At 39.7% G+C, this 20119-nt stretch overlaps 2 long non-coding RNA genes across 7 annotated transcripts; both read right to left on the bottom strand.

Moving 5' to 3' along the window:
• Window positions 1-1860: 1860 nt before the first annotated feature.
• LOC111343208 (uncharacterized) lies at window positions 1861-7208 on the bottom strand. Of its 3 annotated transcripts, none has more exons than XR_015988877.1 (5): window positions 5350-7208; window positions 5024-5128; window positions 4315-4443; window positions 3951-4027; window positions 1861-3670 (listed from the first exon to the last, which is right to left on the bottom strand). It is a non-coding gene; the product is annotated as an uncharacterized LOC111343208 (long non-coding RNA). The 3 variants fall into 3 exon arrangements; XR_015988878.1 differs by having other exon boundaries at window positions 5563-7208; XR_015988879.1 differs by lacking the exon at window positions 5024-5128 and having other exon boundaries at window positions 5563-7208.
• A 7378-nt stretch (window positions 7209-14586) lies between these two features.
• On the bottom strand, window positions 14587-19621 carry LOC148728059 (uncharacterized). Of its 4 annotated transcripts, none has more exons than XR_015988873.1 (5): window positions 17252-19621; window positions 16926-17030; window positions 16217-16345; window positions 15853-15929; window positions 14589-15572 (listed from the first exon to the last, which is right to left on the bottom strand). It is a non-coding gene; the product is annotated as an uncharacterized LOC148728059 (long non-coding RNA). The 4 variants fall into 4 exon arrangements; XR_015988874.1 differs by having other exon boundaries at window positions 17465-19621; XR_015988876.1 differs by lacking the exon at window positions 15853-15929 and having other exon boundaries at window positions 14587-15572.
• Between the last annotated feature and the right edge of the window lie 498 nt (window positions 19622-20119).

Raw genomic sequence — 20119 nt, 5'->3', positions numbered from 1 at the left:
CGAGGGGTGGGCACTTATTCAAGGAAATACGGTATATCGATCACTTGAGGCTGTGCGCGTTACTTCATGTTGTTTCATGCTTTATATTATCTCATATTACCCAGTTTGTCAGGAAATCAATCGTCGTCGTGTGTTTACGTCCTACAAAAACGTCGCATCAGAGATTTCACGATCTAGCTTCGCAAAGAAATGTACCAGCAATGTTTTGCCTTCTGTTATTTATCGAGTTTTTTGGAAGCATTTTTTGTTTTGATGTTCTCTTCCCGTCGCGGTTTGCAGGGCGATTTTTAACAGTAAATGAAGCTGTTTTTCAAATTTTTGTCTCAAACGACTATTTATTCCTGTCGCTCTGCTGTAGATATAGGTGAAGAGCTCAAATAACAGAAAAGTTTGCGTCACAAGAATTTCTTCACATATATCCCAGAAAACCTCAGGCATTACTCTGAATGCCAGAACTTCAGTCTGGGTAAACCAGAAAGGATAGACAATACTTCCCTATATCAACCATGAATGAAAAGCTAAGTAAGTCAAATATCTCAGAAGCGCTCAGGCATTAAACTGAATGCCAGTACTTCAGCCTGGGTGAACCAGTAAGGCCGATAGACAACACTTCCCTAGATTAACCTGTGAATGTCAAAGAAAATAAGAATGTTAGGTATCCCAGAAGCACTCAGGGATTACTGTGAATAGCAGAACTTCCGTTCAGCCTGGGTGAACCAGAAAAGATAAACAACACTTCCCCGTATTGACCATGAATGAAAAAACTTAAAGTATGTTGTATATCCCAGAAGCGCTCAGGCATTACACTGAATGCCAGGACTTCAGCCTGGGTGAACCAGAAAGGATACACAACACTTCCCTATATTGACCATGAATGAAAAGCTAAGTATGTTGTATATCCCAGAAGCGCTCAGGCATTACACTGAATGCCAGGACTTCAGCCTGGGTGAACCAGAAAGGATAGACAACACTTCCCTATATTGACACTGAATGAAAAGCTAAGTATGTTATATATCCCAGAAGCACTCAGGCATTACACTCAATGCCAGGACTTCAGCCTGGGTGAACCAGAAAGGATACACAACACTTCCCTATATTGACCATGAATACAAAGCTCAGTATGTTGTATATCCCAGAAGTGCTCAGGCATTACACTGAATGCCAGGACTTCAGCCTGGGTGAACCAGAAAGGATACACAACACTTCCCTATATTGACCATGAATGAAAAGCTAAGTATGTTGTATATCCCAGAAGCGCTCAGGCATTACACTGAATGCCGGGACTTCAGCCTGGGTGAACCAGAAAGGATAGACAACACTTCCCTATATTGACCATAAATGAAAAGCTATGTAAAACTTTGTTATATATCCCAGAAGTGCTCAGGCATTACAGTCAATGCCAGGACCTCAGCCTGGGTGAACCAGAAAGGATAGACAACACTTCCCTATATTGGTCGACCGTGAATGAAAAGCTATGTACGTTATATATCCCAGAAGCGCTCAGGCATTACACTGAATGCCAGGGCTTCAGCCTGGGTGAACCAGAAAGGATAGACAACACTTCCCTATATTGACCATGAATAAAAAGCTATGTACGTTATATATCCCAGAAGCGCTCAGGCATTACACTAAATGCCAGGACTTCAGCCTGGGTGAACCAGAAAGGATAGACAACACTTCCCTATATTGACCATAAATGAAAAGCTATGTAAAACTTTGTTATATATCCCAGAAGTGCTCAGGCATTACAGTCAATGCCAGGACCTCAGCCTGGGTGAACCAGAAAGGATAGACAACACTTCCCTATATTGACCATGAATGAAAAGCTATGTATGTCGTATATCCCAGAAGCGCTCAGGCATGTACGTTATATATCCCAGAAGCGCTCAGGCATTACACTGAATGCCAGGACTTCAGCCTGGGTGAACCAGAAAGGATACACAACACTTCCCTATATTGACCATGAGTGAAAAGCTAAGTATGTTGTATATCCCAGAAGCGCTCAGGCATTACACTGAATGCCAGGACTTCAGCCTGGGTGGACCAGAAAGGATAGACAACAGTTCCCTATATTGACAATGAATTAAAAGCTAAGTATGTTATATATCCCAGAAGCGCTCAGGCATTACACTGAATGCCAGGACTTCAGCCTGGGTGGACCAGAAAGGATAGACAACACTTCCCTATATTGACCATGAATAAAAAGCTCAGTATGTTGTAAATCCCAGAAGTGCTCAGGCATTACACTGAATGCCAGGACTTCAGCCTGGGTGAACCAGAAAGGATAGACAACACTTCCCTATATTGACCATGAATAAAAAGTTCAGGATGTTATATATCCCAGAAGCGCTCAGGCATTACTCTGAATGCCAGGACTTCAGCCTGGGTGAACCAGAAAGGATACACAACACTTCCCTATATTGACGATGAATGAAAAGCTAAGTATGTTGTATATCCCAGAAGCGCTCAGGCATTAAACTGAATGCCAGGACCTCAGCCTGGGTGAACCAGAAAGGATACACAACACTTCCCTATATTGACCATGAGTGAAAAGCTAAGTATGTTGTATATCCCAGAAGCGCTCAGGCATTACACTGAATGCCAGGACCTCAGCCTGGGTGAACCAGAAAGGATACACAACACTTCCCTATATTGACCATGAGTGAAAAGCTAAGTATGTTGTATATCCCAGAAGCGCTCAGGCATTACACTGAATGCCAGGACTTCACCCTGGGTGAACCAGAAAGGATAGACAACACTTCCCTATATTGACCATGAATGAAAAGCTATGTATGTTACATATCCCAGAAGCGCTCAGGCATTACACTGAATGCCAGGACTTCAGCCTGGGTGGACCAGAAAGGATAGACAACACTTCCCTATATTGACCATGAATGAAAAGCTATGTATGTCATATATGCCAGAAGCGCTCAGGCATTACACTGAATGCCAGGACTTCAGCCTGGGTGAACCAGAAAGGATAGACAACACTTCCCTATATTGACCATGAATGAAAAGCTATGTATGTTATATATCCCAGAAGCCCTCAGGCATTACACCGAATGCGAGGACTTCTGCCTGGGTGAACCAGAAAGGATAGACAACACTTCCCTGTATTGACCATGAATGAAAAGCTAAGTATATTATAAATCCCAGAAGTGCTCTGGTATTACTCTGAATGCCTGGACTTCAGCCTGGGTGAACCAGAAAGGATAGACAACACTTCCCTATATTGACCATGAATGAAAAGCTAGGTATGTTACATATCCCAGAAGTGCTCAGGCATTACTCTGAATGAAGGACTTCAGCCTGGGTGAACCAGTAAGGAAAGATATCATTTCCCTCTATTAACAGTGAATGAAAAGCTAAGTTTGCTATATCCCAGAAGCTCCCAGGCATTACGCTGAATGCCATATAAATCTTAGAAATATGACAAATAAATATATATCTCAGAAGTGACCAGGCAACACTAAACAAAATAATATTGTTACAGGATAAGACTTCAAGAAAATAGATTTTTTTAAATGATACAATGTTGACTATGCCTTACTACAATGGGTGCACAGAATTTAAAAATTAAAATGTGATACACTGCAGGCAGAGCACATAAATTAACATCACATGGCTCCTGTCAAGGAGAAAGAGCAAGTCATCTCTTAACCCCTTCCATCTGAAACAGACAGAAAAACAAACAGTGAATTTAGTTTCCACCTTTATAATCCAAGCTTACCATATTTTTGCTGGTAACTGGGTAAAAGTGTAGAACAGCTCCCCTAAAAGTCTGTCGGCCGACTGTCAGCCAACTGTCGGCCCGCAGTATACCAACTGTCCATCAAACTAAGTATCTCAAGTGAGATTTAAAGACATGTATTCCAATAGAAAGTGAAATACCATACTGCAACCTGGAACTTTTTATGCATGTCAATGCAGAAATGCAGAGTTGTACCTACCCCCCAATATTTGCTTTGCTCTTTAGGAAACACTCAGCAAAGGCTTCCCCAAAAGGAACATCAGGACAGGCACATTCCTACAAATAAATTGCATGTATCACTCAATAATGAATTAACTGAGCTAAAGTCATATAATGTTCACTACTAATGGTAGATATATAATCACTGTTCACCACAGATAAAATATGTTCACTTTTATGGAAACCTTTCGTCTGCCTTTCTGTAAAGTCAAGAAAGCCAAGAAAGCTCTCACTAATTGATTATAAATAAATTGCATAACAAATACCGGTAGGCTGAATATGTTTTGTGTTATTGTATAATTCCGCTATGATGCATGTCATTTAGCATTGCTGGTGTAACCTACCTTAATAACTTTGCAGAATACACAGCACTCTGTGTCCAATCCTTGCTTGCAAATTTCATTGATATATTTTTTTGGCATCACCAACTCTTTGCTTGAGCAGCATTATCAGTGTTTTGTAATCAAGAGTAACTGTCATGAAAAAAGACAAGAAGATAACAAGAAGTTGAAGTTAAAATAGCTGCACCAAAGATCTCAAATGTTATACTTTCCCAGATATTTTCTAACACTGCCAAGCATAAAATGGATTCAATAATTACTATCACGTAGCTAGACATGTAACATAAAAACATTACAAAAATAAAAAATAATAAGATAAAAAAAATATAAAGAGTCAAGATTGGCACACACAAATAACCTAGAAATTTAACTTTACAGCATCTTCCATTAACTACTATTCCAGTTTTCTCAATGGCATCCCTCTGGCGATTTAAATCTTTTATCGCAGAAAAATAGAAATGAAATAAATTATAATACTGTCAAGACCCTATCAAGGAAACAAACCCGAAATTTCTCCTAAAGTAGCCATAAAAAGTGATCATAGCTAGAAGACTTAGTGGCTCAGCGTAAAATCAGACTCAGCCAATTATGCGATTTTCCTGCCAAGCAGAGATGAGTTCTGATACACCGTAAAACCAGCATTCACAACAAAACATAAGACAGCAAACTCACTTTTTCCAATCTTAATAAAAATGTAAACGTTATGACTTACCCCGGTTCGTCTTAGCTTGGAAATGCTAAGTAACGTTTGCCAAGGTTTTCTTGATCCAGGATCCTCGACTGCAGTTTGAAAAACAGCAGGGTCCAGTCTGGTACTCTGAAAGATTGCAAAAACTGACGGTTACTGTCCCCCAGTATTGTTTCCAACGCTTGCAGTAGGCTGCTGCTGTTAATTTTAGTTTTGTCAAGGATGTCGTTGAGCATTCGCCCCACCTCAGGACTGTGGACATGACAGCTACGATATACATTTGATCGATGTCCACATATCCTCGCGGCGACCTTCTCCTCAATTTTACCTCTGATGCTGGTCTTACTTACCTAATTCTTTTATTTCCTCTAATAGGAATTCTAGCTGACTCCGCGCTTGATTGAGGTCGGCCTTCTGAGTCGATCGTTTTCAATTCGAATAACTGCGGAGGTAGCACGAACAGCTTTCAGCTCCTCGCAAAAGTCATCGCTTGGTCGAGTCTTGCTAGTCTCCGTTTTGATTTTAGGCGAATTTATTTTATCGATCAACCAAAGATATCTCACCACTTCTCCTTCTTCGAATTTCTGCCGGAAGATGGTGGAAACAACTCCAAATAGAGAGACGATGGCCACTTTGTTGTTCTGAACATATCGGCCATCCAAGCTTCCGCCATTTTTTAAAGCTGGACCGTACAAAACGCTTGGAAAATGTGCCACTAACAGGCTACTTCAAAAAACTTGCTGACTCTTATGCCACATTTCTTGAAATTTAAGATAAACCATTCCCTTGACTCATCTGGAGGAGAATGAAGCAATTCAACCCTTCGAAGTTTGAAGGTATCCATAACTGCACTCGACCACGGGAAACTAAACATTCCCGCTTTTGCTTACGCATATTAATATGAAATCCAATCTCCAAATGTCAATAGGCCGATCCAGCCCCTAATAAAAAAACAGGCTTCATTGTACCCAGCAGGAACAGAGATTGTACAAATTCAAGCAACTACTCAGATTACTGCGAGCAATTATCGAAACATAGGCATGCTACGCATGCAGGAGTTATTTTTTTGGATACGTAGGTTGAATTGGGACACTATATAACTGCTGCTGGTGTCTGAATAATTGTTGGCAAAAATAAACTGCATTGGTACAACGCTTCCTGCAGTCCCCTCCACAGCCCTAATTTGAACTTGTCACGTAATGCTATCTCTCTCTCCAACATTGCATGACGAGACTAAACAACAACCTGCTCGTAGGTCTTACAGCCTCTGGACAAAGATATTTTCCGGTCTCCGTTCTTCGAACAAGTGAAAGTAGATTGAACTAAGAGAAAGTATCATTCTTCAAAGGATAATACGGTGGGCTACTTGATTGGTTGTTGCCTATCTGGACTTTGCCCTTTGCGTGCGAAATACGTGATAAAATGCAGGTTGTTTACAGGAAATTGACACGCAATGGGGTAAAGTCCAGGTTAGCTAAAAGCCAATTTTAATGGTAGAAAACGTCTAAGCCCGTGAGAGTTGCGTGGAAAATTAACCGACCGTACCATTCTGTCCCTTGTGAAATATTTTTCATTGAGGTAGATTTATGTCATAAAATTTGCGTTGTTTACTGGAAAATGGCGTTGTTTACTGGAAAATGGCATTTCATCTAAAAAAAATCTAATCCATACTGGCGAGTAAAGAGTAACACGCAATTGTAACGGGAAAGTATCATTTAAACAATATTTAATTCATGGAGGACTTTTAGAAGCAAAGAAACGGATATGTAATATAGCAGTCGACGCAGAAAGTAAATGTAACTTGGTGGTCGTTTCAACCGCTGCTAAAAGAACAACCATATGGCAAAAAAAAAGATTATCAATCAAATATGATTTGCGCAAATATCTTGCGCAAGATTTAACAGAGTCAGTAAAACTAGCCTTTTCGAAACAACACGGTATAGCGCTAAATTCGTGTTAGGCCTCCAGCTGACGGTGTATGCGTCGTAAGTGAAGGAGCGGTACACAAAACATGCACGTTTTAACTCGCTAATTGGTAGAAAAAGTTCCCTGACGACCTTTCAAATCCAGACAGATCATAGCGATAAAATCCTCACGAAGGACATGGGCCATTACACTGAATAGATGATCTTACAACTCTTGTAGATGTCATCTTACCTCATTCCTTGAGCGAAATTCAAAATTGGAATCGCTAATTAACTGCTCCTATCAACATCTGAAGTAATATTTGATTCAAAATTTTTCTCATGTTCCACTCAGTCTCCTTCAGAAGGAAGAATAAGCATAGTCGTACAACGATCACAACTCCACCACTTTCCCAACACGACTGATACATTTCCTTAATTCGCGAACCGCTCTCTCCGACTCAAGTGTTGATTCACTGAAATTTGAAGACCTGTCCAGCCACAAATTAGCAAGAACGCTCTGATTGGTGCGACAGCGAAAAATACTACAATCTGATTGGTTTGTGATACACCAGAAAATTGGGCTAATCACATTGCGTTGAGATACACCAAACAAAAGATGCGCCAATCAGATTGCTTAGAGATACACCAAATTACGCTGATCAGATTACACTACACCACAATACACCAATCTATACGCTAACATATAGTTATTTTTTTAAAAAAAATAACTCAAAAAGGCTGTCAAGGCGCTGATGGAAACTTATCCGGTTTATGACGTCACTCCATAGCAACCAGCCTTTTCGAATATTTGAACTTCCGTTTACCTGTGGCTCGTGATGATATCAACTAAGTTGAAATTGTAAATTGGCCACCTTAACGATTCGTTACGGTGGCCAATTAGAAGAAAATTATTCCATATCTGTCAAGAAAGCCATTTCAAGTATAACAGCAGCTTGCAACAAATTCTATGACCGCAAGGTTCCTTTTGGAATTACAATGCCCTCGAAAATAAAAATTAAGAAATAAGGCACCGATTACCAATTTTTGCATCATTTACAACCTAATTCAGAACTAAAAATAACAATAGAACAAACGAAACTGGGAAAAAATGATTAAGAATTTGCTGCAGAAAATATACTCGGTAAGCTTCTAGTGTTTTTGAGTATGATGGTAGACAAATAAAGTGACAATAAGCAAAATTTTTATTTAGATGGTAATTTCGTCGGGGACGTGACATGAGGCTTCGCATGTACTCACATATGTTCCCAGGTGTTCACAATAATTTGAATGCCATGGCATTAGCCAATGGTCGGTGTGTCTGATCTTTCTGAATTCAGAAACATAGCGGCTGAAGCCATGAAAAATAGATTTTTTTCTCTGATCCGCCCACCTTTCGCAATTGTTTATGCTATATGCTCAGATTGAGTAGCTAAAAACTTGGGAAAATATAAGAGTAATTAACGCTCGAGGAAAAATGTGACTAAATTAAATCTTCAGGCTGTTGAACGTTCTGAGGAGTACTCGTAATTTTGCTTCTTTTTCCTTGTTAACCTGTACGAAAAACAAATATAAACTATTTGATGTTTTCACAATTTGGTTACAAACAAAAGGCTAAAACTGATGCTGCAGTGACAGCACTGTCACTCTCGCCTGCGCTTCGTATGGTGCTTTTTTGTTCTTACCACAGATCTTGACGTCATCTGTGATCTGTGACTGTGCGACAAAAGGAAAGAGAGTGGAATCAATTTGTTAATCTAACACAATCCGTTCTTCGGGCGTTGAACATCTTCAACCCTTCCAAAAAGAATTACGTTTTATAAGGTAAGGAAGAGACACTTAAATATTTTCTGCCTCACTACATATTCTAATCCTACAACAACAAACATATGAAACATATGTGTGAACTGCGGTTATGAGACGTATCTGAGCACGATCCTTCGCAGTAAAGCACTATTTGAGCAATAGTGAAAATCAGACCTGAAAAAAATTTCAGGCCTGTACGGGATTCGAACCACTGACCTCTGCGATACTAGTGCAGCGCTCAAATAGAGCTTTACTGCGAAGGATCGTGCTCATATACGTCTCATAACCGCAGTTCACACATGTTTCATATGTTTGTTGTTGTTTGATTTATCATCTACGGGTTTATGTCGAATTAATTTGATGGCCTGCTCCCAGTTGGCTTGTTAGCTCAATTGGTAGAGCGCTGCACTAGTATCGCAGAGGTCAGTGGTTCGAATCCCGTACAGGCCTGAAATTTTTTTCAGGTCTGATTTTCACTATTGCTCAAATAGTGCTTTACTGCGAAGGATCGTGCTCATATACGTCTCATAACCGCAGTTTACACATATGTTTCATATGTTTGTTGTTGTTTGATTTATCATCTACGGGTTTATAAGGGACCGATTACCAATTTTTGCATCATTTATTACCAAACTCAGAGCGAAAAATAACAGTAGAATAAACAAAGCTGGGCAAAAATAGTTAAGAATTTACTGCAGAATATATAATTGGTAAGCTTTGGGTGTTTTTGAGTATGATGAAAGACATATTAAGATACAATGAACAAAATTTTTATTTAGATGGTAATTTCGTCAGGGATGTGACATGAGGCTTCGCATGTACTCACATCTGTTCCTAGTTGTTCACGATAATTTGAATGCCATGGAATTAGCGGGTGGTCGGTGTGTCTTATCTTTCAGAATTCAGAAACGCAGTGGCTGAAGTCATGCAAAATAAATTGTTTTGTATATAGAATTATGAGAGAATCTGTGGAGAGGGCAGATTTTTCTCAATTTTTTAATATTGAGTCTTTCAACATGAGAGACCTGGCTGAGGCGATTCTATATTTCTAAAACTATAGCTGATTAAAACTTTGAACTAAGATGAGCTTCTTTTGACGTTAGATACTTACTGCAGATGCTTCTCAAATATTGCTCAAGCTCAGCAGAGCTGATTCTACTTCTTCTTGCCTCAGTTTCGGTAAAATTAATTTTTTTAATTATCAATTTTTGATTTTCAAGTCGTTTCTGTTGATGGAAATTTAAGGTACGAATCCGGACGCGCCTGAATTGTGCGCACCAAAGCTGTAAGGGTCGCGCCTTATTTTCCTGTGTGTGTGTATGTGTGTGTGTAAGTATGTGTATGTGTGTGTGTGTGTGTGTGTGTGTGTGTGTGCGTGCGTGTGTGTGCGTGTGTGTGTGTATGGAATTCGAATATTTTCGTTTATTTTTTATCCTTGGAGAAGGAAAATGCGATGAATCTTTACCGAGTTATGGCAAATTATCAGAAATACTCGTCTCACTATATTCTAACCACAGTAAGGCGTTCTCACGAAGTAAATCAACTGAATATTAAGTGGAAATTAACTATCAATCCTCGATTCCTCGCGCAATTTACTTACATTTCATTATTTTCTCAAGTCTCCCCTTACACCTTTGATTCATTCGTAGCCATTTCGAGGTGTTTGAAATTTACGCGAGCTCGAGTCTTTAGTCACCGTAAGTTCAGAAGAAGAAGTCGGAACACAACTGTCACAGAGAATAAGCTCCCGGTGCGACTTAGCCGACTCGACTGAGCAAAATTTTACGTATGTGTAAAGAAATGAAATTATGAACATTGCTCAGTACTTAGTTTACATGAGAACAAGGTGCTACGCGATAACAGTAAAATTCAAACTTCCCTTGATTCTGGGGCATGAGGAGATTTTGTGATTCTTCCTCATTTGCAAAATCATTCCATCCGTTTGAAAAGGTAAACGTGTTTTAAATATGTATAGCGCCCAAATTTATATTTTACACCAAAACAACTTCTTGCGAAAACTCTCTTAATTTGTGAAAAGATATTACGAAGATAGATAGAACTATAAATACGAAAACAGCACAAAGTGACGAAACCATTTAAGTGTTCTTTGTGACCAACATGTGATGCGATTGAAAGATCGTTGCGTAAAATGTGAAAGCTAAAAAAAGGTCGAAGTTTGGAACGTTTATTTTTTTGAATTGCTCTTCATTCCTTCTTAATTTTTTCCCTTTCTACAGCGTAGTAGCATGGGATATTTTTCAAGTTTCCTTGTCCTAATATGGGTGAAGTGGCCTAAAAGTGGAATGATGAAACAATGTCAATTATTGGAATTTTTTTCGCAACTTGTGGTATCAGGGCAGAGAAGACAATTGGCTCAAAAAGCTATAAAAGATAGGGCAGGTCACCCCGTATCCTACTTTCTAGACAGATAAACTTTATTTAGAGAAGGTGGCACGGAATAGTTCAAGTCAATAAACTTGTGGCTCTCTATTTAAAAAATTCTAACAAACAATGCAGGCAATGTATGTTGAATTCTGACGTAACTATCAATAAAAACTAGTAATATCTGTCTAATAAGAAGACGATCGAATTACGAGTAAAAATAAAATGTGATGAATTATATGTTAGACTATAAAATGATGCATTTTCTGTTGTACATTAAGAAGGTTGTTTCTATAATTGTTCTTAAAAGATTCTGATGATACAGAATTCCCGAGTTCTAGACTCAAGCTATTCCAAAGTTTACAGGGAGTGACTGCGAATGATCTACCGCCTTCGGTCATACGATTAAATCTTGGGCAAATAAAATTAGTGTTGCTATATCTTGTAGGACGATTATGTTGCTGGCTATTAAGTATTAAGGAACCTTCAGTATAAAGGGGTACTTCACGCTTGATAAGTTTGTACGCAACGCAGCATTTAGCTATTTTAGATTCTTCATCCAAATGGGAGGCACTGAAGTGTATTGAACAGCTTGGCATTAGACGCTTGGTTATCAGCATCAGAAATTGCCCTGGCTGCTCGTTTCTGAAACTTTAAAACACGACCTAGACACTCCTTGCTACAGCTAGTCCAGATCGATTGAGCTGACATAAAGCAGGACCGATCTAATCATAGAGTTATAGTACAATAATCAAACACAACAAATACATGAAATTCATATATCTGAACTGCGGTTATAGAAACGTATTTGTGCACGATCCTCGCAGTAAGAGCACTATTTAAGCAATAGTGGAAATCAGACCTGAAAAAATTCAGGCCTGTACGGGATTCGAACCGCTGACTTGTGCGATACTAGTGCAGCGCTCCACCAATAATCTTTGTGTCATGGGCAGGCAAGATCGTATCTTTTTCAATCAAGCCATCTCGTAATTGATCTTTGAGGCGAGACCTTTACCAGTAATGAGTATGGGTTTCGTCTCGCTTTCGTTGGTCGGAAGTTTGTTGGAAGCTGCCCATTCGGCAATTTCAACAACTGAGGAATTCAAGTTCTGCTCTAGTCTAACAATCGAGCTGTAATTCGCAAAGGAAGTCATCGATGTATCGTCAGCGTACAAATCAATCGTAGATGAAGTAAGATAAAAGGGTAAGTCGTTGATGAAGACGATAAATAACAAAGGGCCGAGTATCTAAACCTCTACCCTAACCCTAAAAGATATAGCCTGTGTGCAAAACCTCCTTATTAGCGCTGCATCAACCATGAATGAAAAGCTAAGTAAGTCAAATATCTCAGAAGCGCTCAGGCATTAAACTGAATGCCAGTACTTCAGCCTGGGTGAACCAGTAAGGCCGATAGACAACACTTCCCTAGATTAACCTGTGAATGTCAAAGAAAATAAGAATGTTAGGTATCCCAGAAGCACTCAGGGATTACTGTGAATAGCAGAACTTCCGTTCAGCCTGGGTGAACCAGAAAAGATAAACAACACTTCCCCGTATTGACCATGAATGAAAAAACTTAAAGTATGTTGTATATCCCAGAAGCGCTCAGGCATTACACTGAATGCCAGGACTTCAGCCTGGGTGAACCAGAAAGGATACACAACACTTCCCTATATTGACCATGAATGAAAAGCTAAGTATGTTGTATATCCCAGAAGCGCTCAGGCATTACACTGAATGCCAGGACTTCAGCCTGGGTGAACCAGAAAGGATAGACAACACTTCCCTATATTGACACTGAATGAAAAGCTAAGTATGTTATATATCCCAGAAGCACTCAGGCATTACACTCAATGCCAGGACTTCAGCCTGGGTGAACCAGAAAGGATACACAACACTTCCCTATATTGACCATGAATACAAAGCTCAGTATGTTGTATATCCCAGAAGTGCTCAGGCATTACACTGAATGCCAGGACTTCAGCCTGGGTGAACCAGAAAGGATACACAACACTTCCCTATATTGACCATGAATGAAAAGCTAAGTATGTTGTATATCCCAGAAGCGCTCAGGCATTACACTGAATGCCGGGACTTCAGCCTGGGTGAACCAGAAAGGATAGACAACACTTCCCTATATTGACCATAAATGAAAAGCTATGTAAAACTTTGTTATATATCCCAGAAGTGCTCAGGCATTACAGTCAATGCCAGGACCTCAGCCTGGGTGAACCAGAAAGGATAGACAACACTTCCCTATATTGGTCGACCGTGAATGAAAAGCTATGTACGTTATATATCCCAGAAGCGCTCAGGCATTACACTGAATGCCAGGGCTTCAGCCTGGGTGAACCAGAAAGGATAGACAACACTTCCCTATATTGACCATGAATAAAAAGCTATGTACGTTATATATCCCAGAAGCGCTCAGGCATTACACTAAATGCCAGGACTTCAGCCTGGGTGAACCAGAAAGGATAGACAACACTTCCCTATATTGACCATAAATGAAAAGCTATGTAAAACTTTGTTATATATCCCAGAAGTGCTCAGGCATTACAGTCAATGCCAGGACCTCAGCCTGGGTGAACCAGAAAGGATAGACAACACTTCCCTATATTGACCATGAATGAAAAGCTATGTATGTCGTATATCCCAGAAGCGCTCAGGCATGTACGTTATATATCCCAGAAGCGCTCAGGCATTACACTGAATGCCAGGACTTCAGCCTGGGTGAACCAGAAAGGATACACAACACTTCCCTATATTGACCATGAGTGAAAAGCTAAGTATGTTGTATATCCCAGAAGCGCTCAGGCATTACACTGAATGCCAGGACTTCAGCCTGGGTGGACCAGAAAGGATAGACAACAGTTCCCTATATTGACAATGAATTAAAAGCTAAGTATGTTATATATCCCAGAAGCGCTCAGGCATTACACTGAATGCCAGGACTTCAGCCTGGGTGGACCAGAAAGGATAGACAACACTTCCCTATATTGACCATGAATAAAAAGCTCAGTATGTTGTAAATCCCAGAAGTGCTCAGGCATTACACTGAATGCCAGGACTTCAGCCTGGGTGAACCAGAAAGGATAGACAACACTTCCCTATATTGACCATGAATAAAAAGTTCAGGATGTTATATATCCCAGAAGCGCTCAGGCATTACTCTGAATGCCAGGACTTCAGCCTGGGTGAACCAGAAAGGATACACAACACTTCCCTATATTGACGATGAATGAAAAGCTAAGTATGTTGTATATCCCAGAAGCGCTCAGGCATTAAACTGAATGCCAGGACCTCAGCCTGGGTGAACCAGAAAGGATACACAACACTTCCCTATATTGACCATGAGTGAAAAGCTAAGTATGTTGTATATCCCAGAAGCGCTCAGGCATTACACTGAATGCCAGGACCTCAGCCTGGGTGAACCAGAAAGGATACACAACACTTCCCTATATTGACCATGAGTGAAAAGCTAAGTATGTTGTATATCCCAGAAGCGCTCAGGCATTACACTGAATGCCAGGACTTCACCCTGGGTGAACCAGAAAGGATAGACAACACTTCCCTATATTGACCATGAATGAAAAGCTATGTATGTTACATATCCCAGAAGCGCTCAGGCATTACACTGAATGCCAGGACTTCAGCCTGGGTGGACCAGAAAGGATAGACAACACTTCCCTATATTGACCATGAATGAAAAGCTATGTATGTCATATATGCCAGAAGCGCTCAGGCATTACACTGAATGCCAGGACTTCAGCCTGGGTGAACCAGAAAGGATAGACAACACTTCCCTATATTGACCATGAATGAAAAGCTATGTATGTTATATATCCCAGAAGCCCTCAGGCATTACACCGAATGCGAGGACTTCTGCCTGGGTGAACCAGAAAGGATAGACAACACTTCCCTGTATTGACCATGAATGAAAAGCTAAGTATATTATAAATCCCAGAAGTGCTCTGGTATTACTCTGAATGCCTGGACTTCAGCCTGGGTGAACCAGAAAGGATAGACAACACTTCCCTATATTGACCATGAATGAAAAGCTAGGTATGTTACATATCCCAGAAGTGCTCAGGCATTACTCTGAATGAAGGACTTCAGCCTGGGTGAACCAGTAAGGAAAGATATCATTTCCCTCTATTAACAGTGAATGAAAAGCTAAGTTTGCTATATCCCAGAAGCTCCCAGGCATTACGCTGAATGCCATATAAATCTTAGAAATATGACAAATAAATATATATCTCAGAAGTGACCAGGCAACACTAAACAAAATAATATTGTTACAGGATAAGACTTCAAGAAAATAGATTTTTTTAAATGATACAATGTTGACTATGCCTTACTACAATGGGTGCACAGAATTTAAAAATTAAAATGTGATACACTGCAGGCAGAGCACATAAATTAACATCACATGGCTCCTGTCAAGGAGAAAGAGCAAGTCATCTCTTAACCCCTTCCATCTGAAACAGACAGAAAAACAAACAGTGAATTTAGTTTCCACCTTTATAATCCAAGCTTACCATATTTTTGCTGGTAACTGGGTAAAAGTGTAGAACAGCTCCCCTAAAAGTCTGTCGGCCGACTGTCAGCCAACTGTCGGCCCGCAGTATACCAACTGTCCATCAAACTAAGTATCTCAAGTGAGATTTAAAGACATGTATTCCAATAGAAAGTGAAATACCATACTGCAACCTGGAACTTTTTATGCATGTCAATGCAGAAATGCAGAGTTGTACCTACCCCCCAATATTTGCTTTGCTCTTTAGGAAACACTCAGCAAAGGCTTCCCCAAAAGGAACATCAGGACAGGCACATTCCTACAAATAAATTGCATGTATCACTCAATAATGAATTAACTGAGCTAAAGTCATATAATGTTCACTACTAATGGTAGATATATAATCACTGTTCACCACAGATAAAATATGTTCACTTTTATGGAAACCTTTCGTCTGCCTTTCTGTAAAGTCAAGAAAGCCAAGAAAGCTCTCACTAATTGATTATAAATAAATTGCATAACAAATACCGGTAGGCTGAATATGTTTTGTGTTATTGTATAATTCCGCTATGATGCATGTCATTTAGCATTGCTGGTGTAACCTACCTTAATAACTTTGCAGAATACACAGCACTCTGTGTCCAATCCTTGCTTGCAAATTTCATTGATATATTTTTTTGGCATCACCAACTCTTTGCTTGAGCAGCATTATCAGTGTTTTGTAATCAAGAGTAACTGTCATGAAAAAAGACAAGAAGATAACAAGAAGTTGAAGTTAAAATAGCTGCACCAAAGATCTCAAATGTTATACTTTCCCAGATATTTTCTAACACTGCCAAGCATAAAATGGATTCAATAATTACTATCACGTAGCTAGACATGTAACATAAAAACATTACAAAAATAAAAAATAATAAGATAAAAAAAATATAAAGAGTCAAGATTGGCACACACAAATAACCTAGAAATTTAACTTTACAGCATCTTCCATTAACTACTATTCCAGTTTTCTCAATGGCATCCCTCTGGCGATTTAAATCTTTTATCGCAGAAAAATAGAAATGAAATAAATTATAATACTGTCAAGACCCTATCAAGGAAACAAACCCGAAATTTCTCCTAAAGTAGCCATAAAAAGTGATCATAGCTAGAAGACTTAGTGGCTCAGCGTAAAATCAGACTCAGCCAATTATGCGATTTTCCTGCCAAGCAGAGATGAGTTCTGATACACCGTAAAACCAGCATTCACAACAAAACATAAGACAGCAAACTCACTTTTTCCAATCTTAATAAAAATGTAAACGTTATGACTTACCCCGGTTCGTCTTAGCTTGGAAATGCTAAGTAACGTTTGCCAAGGTTTTCTTGATCCAGGATCCTCGACTGCAGTTTGAAAAACAGCAGGGTCCAGTCTGGTACTCTGAAAGATTGCAAAAACTGACGGTTACTGTCCCCCAGTATTGTTTCCAACGCTTGCAGTAGGCTGCTGCTGTTAATTTTAGTTTTGTCAAGGATGTCGTTGAGCATTCGCCCCACCTCAGGACTGTGGACATGACAGCTACGATATACATTTGATCGATGTCCACATATCCTCGCGGCGACCTTCTCCTCAATTTTACCTCTGATGCTGGTCTTACTTACCTAATTCTTTTATTTCCTCTAATAGGAATTCTAGCTGACTCCGCGCTTGATTGAGGTCGGCCTTCTGAGTCGATCGTTTTCAATTCGAATAACTGCGGAGGTAGCACGAACAGCTTTCAGCTCCTCGCAAAAGTCATCGCTTGGTCGAGTCTTGCTAGTCTCCGTTTTGATTTTAGGCGAATTTATTTTATCGATCAACCAAAGATATCTCACCACTTCTCCTTCTTCGAATTTCTGCCGGAAGATGGTGGAAACAACTCCAAATAGAGAGACGATGGCCACTTTGTTGTTCTGAACATATCGGCCATCCAAGCTTCCGCCATTTTTTAAAGCTGGACCGTACAAAACGCTTGGAAAATGTGCCACTAACAGGCTACTTCAAAAAACTTGCTGACTCTTATGCCACATTTCTTGAAATTTAAGATAAACCATTCCCTTGACTCATCTGGAGGAGAATGAAGCAATTCAACCCTTCGAAGTTTGAAGGTATCCATAACTGCACTCGACCACGGGAAACTAAACATTCCCGCTTTTGCTTACGCATATTAATATGAAATCCAATCTCCAAATGTCAATAGGCCGATCCAGCCCCTAATAAAAAAACAGGCTTCATTGTACCCAGCAGGAACAGAGATTGTACAAATTCAAGCAACTACTCAGATTACTGCGAGCAATTATCGAAACATAGGCATGCTACGCATGCAGGAGTTATTTTTTTGGATACGTAGGTTGAATTGGGACACTATATAACTGCTGCTGGTGTCTGAATAATTGTTGGCAAAAATAAACTGCATTGGTACAACGCTTCCTGCAGTCCCCTCCACAGCCCTAATTTGAACTTGTCACGTAATGCTATCTCTCTCTCCAACATTGCATGACGAGACTAAACAACAACCTGCTCGTAGGTCTTACAGCCTCTGGACAAAGATATTTTCCGGTCTCCGTTCTTCGAACAAGTGAAAGTAGATTGAACTAAGAGAAAGTATCATTCTTCAAAGGATAATACGGTGGGCTACTTGATTGGTTGTTGCCTATCTGGACTTTGCCCTTTGCGTGCGAAATACGTGATAAAATGCAGGTTGTTTACAGGAAATTGACACGCAATGGGGTAAAGTCCAGGTTAGCTAAAAGCCAATTTTAATGGTAGAAAACGTCTAAGCCCGTGAGAGTTGCGTGGAAAATTAACCGACCGTACCATTCTGTCCCTTGTGAAATATTTTTCATTGAGGTAGATTTATGTCATAAAATTTGCGTTGTTTACTGGAAAATGGCGTTGTTTACTGGAAAATGGCATTTCATCTAAAAAAAATCTAATCCATACTGGCGAGTAAAGAGTAACACGCAATTGTAACGGGAAAGTATCATTTAAACAATATTTAATTCATGGAGGACTTTTAGAAGCAAAGAAACGGATATGTAATATAGCAGTCGACGCAGAAAGTAAATGTAACTTGGTGGTCGTTTCAACCGCTGCTAAAAGAACAACCATATGGCAAAAAAAAAGATTATCAATCAAATATGATTTGCGCAAATATCTTGCGCAAGATTTAACAGAGTCAGTAAAACTAGCCTTTTCGAAACAACACGGTATAGCGCTAAATTCGTGTTAGGCCTCCAGCTGACGGTGTATGCGTCGTAAGTGAAGGAGCGGTACACAAAACATGCACGTTTTAACTCGCTAATTGGTAGAAAAAGTTCCCTGACGACCTTTCAAATCCAGACAGATCATAGCGATAAAATCCTCACGAAGGACATGGGCCATTACACTGAATAGATGATCTTACAACTCTTGTAGATGTCATCTTACCTCATTCCTTGAGCGAAATTCAAAATTGGAATCGCTAATTAACTGCTCCTATCAACATCTGAAGTAATATTTGATTCAAAATTTTTCTCATGTTCCACTCAGTCTCCTTCAGAAGGAAGAATAAGCATAGTCGTACAACGATCACAACTCCACCACTTTCCCAACACGACTGATACATTTCCTTAATTCGCGAACCGCTCTCTCCGACTCAAGTGTTGATTCACTGAAATTTGAAGACCTGTCCAGCCACAAATTAGCAAGAACGCTCTGATTGGTGCGACAGCGAAAAATACTACAATCTGATTGGTTTGTGATACACCAGAAAATTGGGCTAATCACATTGCGTTGAGATACACCAAACAAAAGATGCGCCAATCAGATTGCTTAGAGATACACCAAATTACGCTGATCAGATTACACTACACCACAATACACCAATCTATACGCTAACATATAGTTATTTTTTTAAAAAAAATAACTCAAAAAGGCTGTCAAGGCGCTGATGGAAACTTATCCGGTTTATGACGTCACTCCATAGCAACCAGCCTTTTCGAATATTTGAACTTCCGTTTACCTGTGGCTCGTGATGATATCAACTAAGTTGAAATTGTAAATTGGCCACCTTAACGATTCGTTACGGTGGCCAATTAGAAGAAAATTATTCCATATCTGTCAAGAAAGCCATTTCAAGTATAACAGCAGCTTGCAACAAATTCTATGACCGCAAGGTTCCTTTTGGAATTACAATGCCCTCGAAAATAAAAATTAAGAAATAAGGCACCGATTACCAATTTTTGCATCATTTACAACCTAATTCAGAACTAAAAATAACAATAGAACAAACGAAACTGGGAAAAAATGATTAAGAATTTGCTGCAGAAAATATACTCGGTAAGCTTCTAGTGTTTTTGAGTATGATGGTAGACAAATAAAGTGACAATAAGCAAAATTTTTATTTAGATGGTAATTTCGTCGGGGACGTGACATGAGGCTTCGCATGTACTCACATATGTTCCCAGGTGTTCACAATAATTTGAATGCCATGGCATTAGCCAATGGTC

The sequence above is a fragment of the Stylophora pistillata genome, chromosome 6, assembly GCF_964205215.1.
Source record: "Stylophora pistillata chromosome 6, jaStyPist1.2, whole genome shotgun sequence".
Classification (NCBI taxonomy): domain Eukaryota; kingdom Metazoa; phylum Cnidaria; class Anthozoa; order Scleractinia; family Pocilloporidae; genus Stylophora; species Stylophora pistillata.
The sequence above is the reverse complement of the archived record's forward strand: the minus strand, read 5'-3'. Positions and strand labels throughout refer to the sequence as shown.